Genomic DNA, 8,560 nt, shown 5'->3' on the forward strand with positions numbered 1-8,560 from the left:
AATCACATGACTAGTCATGGTGAGTGGTTCAAGGAAATGCAGATTACAAAAGTCTTGGTTATGTAGGAACTTGGGATGATACTACACATCCCATTATGCATACATAAAATGTGCTACTGTATATGACAAATGGTAAAGTGAAGTACCTAGCTAATATAGTGCACGTACCCAACAATACAAAGAACTTGGTTTTTGTTGGGAAAATGTTTGAAAAGGGTTTGTAGGTCATGTTTAACTCCGATGGTCTCTTTGTCAAAAAGAATCATAAGAATGGAGGCTGGTTGCACAAGGAAAGAAAGTGGGCAGAATGTTTACTTTGGATATAAATGTGCCCGAGGGGAATGCTACCATGTTTTCACGAGCTGCAGGTGTTGTTCCAGACATTGAGATTTGGCACAAAGGTATTGGCCATGTAAATTTGTAGAGGCTAAAAATGATGCAAACTAAAGAGATGGTTACAGGTTCACCTACATTTAGTGTTGAGAATCTTGTCAATTTAAAAGAAAGCAAAAGCATCCTTTCCTCATAATAAGCATGTAAGCCGACATACATTGGATTTAGTGCATATAGATGTATGGGGTCCGGCAAAGACTACATCTATGGGTGGATGTAGATACTGTGTGAGTTTCATTGATGACCATACAAGGAAGATATGGGTCTATTTCATGAATCGAAAAAGTAAGGTGTTTATGCACTTTAAGAATTTCAAAGTTATGATCGAAAAAAAACTGGAAACATGTAAAGTGCCCGAGGTCATATGGAGGGGGAGAATACTTATCCAATGAATTCAATCGTATTCCGAAAAAGCATGGAATTCAAAGGCAATTTTCATGCAGGTATACTCTGCAGCAAAATGGTGTTGAGCAAAAGAATAAACACATTGTAGAGGTTTCTAGAGCGTTGATGAATGAGCAAAACATGTCTCATTTTGTTATTGGACTGAGATTGTTACTACAAGTGTGTACATTATGAACATGATCCCTACTGTTGTAGTACATGATATGACACCTGAAGAGAAGTTTAGGGGTGCAAAATTGGGTGTATTAGATTTTAAAGTGTTGGGATGTATTGCCTATGTGCTTGTGATGAATGAGCTAAGAAGTGATCCTGATCTGAATGCAGAAAGATAAGTGTTCATTGGCTATTCCCTCAAGCAGAAAGGGTACAAGTGTTACAATCTTGTCACGGGTAAAGTGAGGGTGAGCAAGGATGTTGTTTGTGATGAAATGGAAATGTATGCTATTGTAAAAGATGATTTGGGGTCTGGTGTAAGAGATAATGTGGCTACAAAAAATACAGATGTGCAGTCACAAGTCTTGAGTGGACTGCAAGGGTCATCTAGTGCAAGTCATGGTGAAAATCCATGGAGTGGTAGGTTACGTGAAATATTGATTCCTGCCCACTCTTCAAATGTATCAAGGAAAGGGAAGGAAAAAATTGATGATGCCCCTAAGTTGCCAAATTTTATTGATGGTCATGATGATGGTGATAGTAGCGGATTTGAGTAGAGTTTGGATGAGGAGTTTGACATTCCCTCTGTGAAGACTCCAAGTGCAAGAAGGATGCAAGCAGGGAACAAGGTACGTGGAAGTGATCCTGGACCACGTAGGTAAAAAAGAGTAAGAAATCCTATGTAGAGATTGACTTATGATAATTATGTGGCTTGTCATTGTGCATATATGGTGAATATTACAGAGGATGAGAGGTTTTCTTACCAAGTTATAATATGAAGTTGGTTCTGCTATGACCGGACATATTGAGTCTTTCATGTCTATTAAGTAACTTGTTTTTATTGGTGATCGTGTTTCACAAAAGCAGTTGATTCACTTCTTCTTGATACGGCAAAGGATTCTTCCTATGACAACATTGTTACCATTGTTTCTAACAAGGAAGGTGTAGATTTTGACCAAACCTGCGTATCTTTAATTGAATACTCTCAACATCAAGAACGCTTTATTGTTGGTCATGATGTAGCTATTATTTCACAAGAGAAGACTGAGTCACAACACTTGAAACATGCTTTTTATATTTGAAGACGTTGATGTATTCTAGGTTTTCCTTAGCCAATGCATATGAGACTTGGACAATCCTATGATCGGCTACATATGTAATGTCCATGCAGGGATAAAAGTACCTTCAAGGTGTATCCGATTGGAAGCTTTAGAGGTCAAGCTCAATGGCAAGAGTCCTTTGAACATTAGGGAAAATTTGGACTCCCAAAGGGGCTCTATAAGGAGGTTTGACTTTGCCTCTCTTATCCAAAGTGGATAACTCGATGAGGTACATAAACGCTCTGTCAAAACCCTATCAACCAACATATCATTGGAAAGATCTTAGAAAGTAAGTTCTAAATCCCCAAACTCCAATAAATTTGGAGTTGATTTGTAGAAGCTATGGCCTCCCCACTAAAGTTGAAATGTGGGGAGAGATTCCATTTATAAGATAGGTCACATAAAAAAATGTAATGTTCTAGAATATAAGGAATCTAATGGCATGCTATATAACAATGGATAGATGTCGAATCCAAAAGTTTTGATTTCATTTGTAAAAATTTTACTGTGCGCCTGTTTTGGACAAGAGGGAAAAAGTCAAAGTCCTTAAAGGGCCCATTTGAGAGTCCAAAATTTCCCTAATATACTAAAGATGGCAATCAGGTAGATAATTTTTGGCCAATAGTTTAGAGAGCTGCAAAGTAGGTGCTGCTCCAATCAGGGGGCCGTGTCATTGATGAAATTGAATCTCAAAGGCTAGGAGGAGAGAGTTGTTGAGTCTCTTCAACAACTTTGGGCTGAATAAATTGTTTTCATCATTGACTTTGCCAAGAATTGCACACTTAAAGAGAAAAATTTAAAGGCTACTCCATGCATTGGCACTCCTTCCAACTTACAATTCTTGTGCATATAAACCACTTCAAGGTGAACGATGCAGTAAAAAAGGTTGTTCATTTTTATATGTCTGATGAAAAAAATCATGATAAAATTGTTTGTTCAACATTGCTTACTGATGCATCACAAATGGTTGAAAGAACAAGGGCTGGCACCATTGGGTGTGGTCAAATGGAGCAACATCCCAATTCAAGGCAAAGTGACCATTTTACTTTGTTGCACGATACAAACAACTCACATGTACTAAATGCTATGGAACTTATTTTGTTCAAGTCATGGCAACGGAGAACATGATGGAGCTAGTGCACTTATTAAGAGAGCCTTGACATAGGAGAAACTCAAGGTAGATGGTGTACCTGAAATGTGCAAGAGATGTCGTGGTATTTCTAAGGCTCAAGTACTTAGGTTCAAATAGAGAAGGCAAGGTTTTCTGGGAGATCAAGGAAGGGGATGTAGACAACAACATCATGTGGGATTGTAAAGCTATTCCTCAATCTCCCTCCCTTCATAGTGTTAACAAATTCAATTCTTGCAATGCACGAGCACTTAGGTTTAGGTGGATGTCATGCTTCTGCAATTGGTGCTTGCAGGGGGCTTGGAAAAGATGCACAAACAAGGCCTATGTTGGAAGCTGGATGTATCACATTATTGTCCTCATTGATGCATTAGGTAGTGATGTTTAAAAGGATGTTGATGAGCCCTTATATATAGTGTATCATGATGCTTTGAGTGACGCTCTTAGAGCTAGAGACAACTTTGCAATCAATGTAGAACTAGACAATGATGGAGGTGCAGAGTTTTACGTTCTCAAGTGCATTGAGTCAAAGCAGAGGGCCAAAAGGCACATGCAAAATGGATGGATAAATACTTTTGAAAGGGGGTCCTATTTTGTAGTAGGAATGTCTATGAAGTAGTTGATGGAAGAACGTATACCCTCCTCTAGAAAAAGCCACCTGCTCTTTTGTACTCACACCTTGTGAGAGCCATCAAAATTCACATGGAAGAAGTGGAGATTTGAAATAGTCTATATAGAATGTCATTAGAAGTTTACAAGGCGGTATATAACAGCATGCCAATAGATCTCAAGCTACACAATAAAGTGGCTATTGAGGAGTATGAGTGTTGAAAAATATGGACAATGTATTCAAATAAGTTCATAAGAATGTACTACATTTGGCTAGCACCTCTTCCCTTCTCAAACCATCTCACTGCATCTCAAACATATACGTTGTTTCTTATCCATTTGCTTTCAAGCAGTACATAATGGTGTCCTCCAACAATTAGGTTTCTACCATGTCTAGAATGGTTTCTATTGGTTTCTACCATTGCAGTGGTGGTTTCTAAACTAGTTTCTACTAGGTCAATGGTTTTTACCATTTCCTTCACTAGTTTATATCACCTATTGTGGTTTCTAGTAGGTCTGCTAATTCTTTCTAGTTATTCCAAGCTTATGGTTTCTCATCCCAATGCACATTTCTAGCAAGCCCAAGGTGGCTTGAACGAATGTCAGAATGGTTTCTACCACTCCATGGGTGGTTTCTACCAATAAAATGGTCCCTTCTCCCGGGGGATTCACTCTATATACAAAACGGAACGCCACCTGCGAGCGGACAACTTTGATAAAACCCCTATATACTACTCATATTAGGGAATATGACCCCCCTTTCTATGCTTATACGACAATCAATGAAGAAAACTATCATACCCCTATCTTACAAATAAAATCTAGGTCTCACATGATCTAACTAAGTAAAACTAGTCAAAGAGTATGTAGCATAGTGACTGGCAACGTACTAAGGAACCACTTTTGTTGATAACTAGATGTACCCTCAATGGGTCTCAGGCTTTCAAACTGTGTGCTCGATCAACCTGCACTCTGGCTACTTGTCCAATTCAAACCCATCTAAATTACTCAAAAAACATGGTTATAAAGTTGTGTTAGGTTCTTTGTGTAAATTTGCATCTAATCAATCTCTTTATAGCTTTCATCCCTCAACAAATGAACTATAATCACAAAACAAGCAATTGATACAAAGCAATGTTAGTTCTTGCGTGTATCTTTGTAGCTATTGACTCACAAGTTCGAGGGCAGACTCTTTTGGGAAGCCATGATTTTGAAACACAAAAACTTACTCTCATTTTTCCCTTTTTTCACTTCTTCCTCCCCCCCCCCCCTTCCCAAATAAATATGATACCCCCTTCCTTATTTTTAAGCTTGGGAGATAAATTATTGAGGGCCTGCCCCTAACTTATACACTTATGTAACTTGTTAAAAAAACCCCCTCCCCTGCACTTATGTGGTGCGGTAAGTTTTCCATGGTGAATCCCCCGGGTCCCTTCTAGGCAAAAACATCTAAAAAGAAAAAAGCAGCAAACCTGCTAGTAAGCTACGTACATGTTTTCCCTAAAAAAACACAAACATATTAAAAGAGTGATTCCCATCATTACATTAATTAATTAGTTGAGTTTACAACATGTTTTTTGATGAGGTTCAAAAGTCAAGTTTATAAAAGGTTTGCTATTTTTGTTGGGGGTTTGATTGTTTGATTTGCCGTGGGTGTTTGTAATTGACCTTTGGTTTCTTTGCTTCCTTCTCCCGCCTAAGATGCTCTCATATTTCCCTCTCCACTCTTTCCCTCTCCATCCGTTCCTTGTCATGCCTCTCAACTTCTAGGTTGGCCTCCATTTGTCATTTCCGGTTTGCATTCCTCCATTGGGCTTTGTCGTGATTTCTCTAGTCAGATGCCAATTGGCTTATGATTGCATCAAAAAATGTATCCTTAACAATTAAAAAAAAAATTCATCTGTATACACTTTACGGTCCTCCAGCTGTTACAATAGAAATAGCCAATCGGCCAAAGTGTTTTCCAAGAAGTCTTGTCGCTGTTTTTCAGTCTGGTGCCCCAACTTGAGAGCAAGAAGACAAGTTCCTTCATCACTTTGGCACACTTTGTATTGCTATCATCAATGATAATAGTGTTGTTGGGCCTAAAGTGTGGGGTTTTTCTCCAAAATATTTTCAAGTCTTTGAAGAATACAAGGTTATTGTGCATTCGCCAAGATGCCCTTGTGCAATCTCGTTGTGACATAACACTTGATAGCGAAGACCGATACAATTTGAAGATGGTGTCTAGAATTCCTTCCACTTTAGTTGTCATGCAACTTTCCCATATAAACACATTGAAAAATCTGTTGCACCAATCCAAGAACCTGTGGCTATCTTTGTAATAATATACTTCTCAAGAGCGTTGACTGCATGTGTGCTTTACTATTCCTCCTACATATGCAGGAGGATTTTCACCAAAGTGGGTCTCTACAATGGTAACCAATAGGGCATTCAAGTCAAGTATGAGGGCCTGGTTATCGTATTCCTTTAGCTTTGGCACACATATTGAGTCTAGTAGAGGATACCATTTAGCAAAAATCACATCCCCAGAGGGATGTACGTAATTGGAGTACTCTTCAACTTTCCTCATGTGCATAATCAAGTGCTCTAGGCACTTCTTGGGCTTAGTTCTCTCTCTTTTGATCCGGCTAGACTTTCTGATTCGCCAGGTCTAGGGCCTTTCCCATGCAATGGCATAGTTCGCATCATGCAAGGGAATCAATGCAAGTTTCTCCTCCTTTGCAATGACATGTTTACTGGAATCATTTCTCGCATTGGTGTTTACACCTTCAGTAGGATATGAAAAACCTAGATAGTCACAAGATGTAGCTATTATAAACAACCAAAATGCCTAGCTATTCAGAATAAATTTGAAAGACCAATTTAACAACACTTGAGTCAAACAAAGGAAATGGAGAAAAAGAAGTTGTTCTATTCATTTCCAAAAGGTAGTATATGCTAATGCACACTGGAATTACAAGGTGTTTCAGTTGCACACTTGCATATAAAACTGCACACTGTATTACAACACATAGCTCATGATCGCATCTACACACATTTCTGTGTACTGAGGTTTCCACAAGCATTTCATGCTCATAAGGAAATATTTTTGCATACAGGTGGATCTTGTAATTTGGATTTCTGTTTTGTGGCCCGATGATGATTTCTCAACCATCTCCACATGTGGCCCCTCCCTTTTTTTCAGGTCTCCTTCACTGACTGTTTTTAGTGTCCCATTTCCAAGAGTTGCCTCTTCTTTTTTGGCTCTGCATGGACAAACAAGATAGCAATAAGTACATATCACATGCTGTAAAGTTTTAGGGTTTAAAAAGGGTAGAGTAGTGGTAGTACCACTATGATGCACTCGATTAGTGCGCTTCTTCTTGGAAGACAAGAAGCTCTAGAGAGTCACATCAATGGGAGATTCTTGGACCTTCACACATATGTTATTTACTTTATCAACTTCTCCATCCCGTTGAGGAAAACATCAAAATATTTCTCACCAACCTTTAATGATGACTTCTCAGTCATCTCCACATTTGGCATCTCCCTTTCAGTTCGATCTCCTTCTATGAGGATTGTTTTTGTATCTCCCGCTTCCAAGCGCTATCTCTTCTTTTCTGGCTCTGCATGGACAAAAAGACAACAATAAGTACATCATACAATTTGCAAAGTTCTAGGGGTTAGGAAGTGTGGAGTACTGGTAGTACCATTAGTGCATTTCTTCTTGGAAGACAAGAAGCTCTGGAGAGTCAGATCAATGGGAGACTCTTGGTCCTTTTCACATGATGTTTTCTATATTGACTTCTCAATGCCATCGAGAAAAACATCCAAATCTTCCTCACCAACCTCCATGTTGCTCTTATCAGAGCCATCGCTAGTTGGCAGGCTTGATGTTTCAATGGTGCTCAAACCTTGCACTCGGGGACTGCTTGTGGTGCCAATGGGACTCACACCTTGCACTTTGGGAATGATTTGGGTGTCATGAATACTCTTAAAATGTTGTGTGCCAACAATCTTCAATGATGAGCTTGTGAGCCTTCAAGACCACCTACACAAGATACATATAAGACTTACAACACTCTATTGGTGGTTTCCAACACTGCATAGGTTATTTTTGACACTGTATTGGTGATTTTCATCACGATATTGGGGGTTTCCACCATTGTATTAGTGGTTTCAACCACTGTATTAGTGAATTTCACCACATTGGACTGAAGTACCCACCAAGAAATCTTAAAACCCAGCTACTTTTGACTAGCTTCCATAGGTTTCCACCACTATATTTGTGGTTTCCACCATTGTATTGGTGGTTTCAAAAGCTGTATTGGTGGTGTCAACCCCTGTATTGGTGAATTCAACCACTATATTGGTGGCTTCAAACATTGTATTAGTGGTTTCAATCATTATATTGGTGAATTCTACCACCAAGGATTAATGTGCTGTAACATTTAATGGCCTAATAACTTATGTGTAGCGGAAATTAGCATGAACAAAGTGGGGATTTCATTAGAATAGATTCCTAATGAGAATTACAAGAGTGCTTGGGTGGAGAGAGCAACAAAAAGCATAACATCTAGTTAGATAGCATCGACAATACTTTCAAAAGAGAGAGAAATTAAGCTATTGACAACAGTTGAGGACCGGATTTTCATGGAGCCGGTCCCCCCTCCAAAAGGCTTTGTATTATGGTTTCTCCCATCAAGAGAGACATTGTACAATACAATTCTTTGTGTTCCTTCAAGACTAGCTAGTGCAATGAAGATGGAAACTTCATGCACTAAGCAAA

At 38.9% G+C, this 8,560-nt stretch overlaps 1 pseudogene; it reads right to left on the reverse strand.

The window, feature by feature from the left end:
* Nucleotides 1–6,442: 6,442 nt before the first annotated feature.
* LOC147463157 (uncharacterized) lies at nucleotides 6,443–8,178 on the reverse strand (annotated as a pseudogene).
* Nucleotides 8,179–8,560: the final 382 nt, after the last annotated feature.

Source organism: Adiantum capillus-veneris, chromosome 2 (genome assembly GCF_014529385.1).
Source record: "Adiantum capillus-veneris isolate H3 chromosome 2, ASM1452938v2, whole genome shotgun sequence".
Taxonomy (NCBI): Eukaryota; Viridiplantae; Streptophyta; class Polypodiopsida; order Polypodiales; family Pteridaceae; genus Adiantum; species Adiantum capillus-veneris.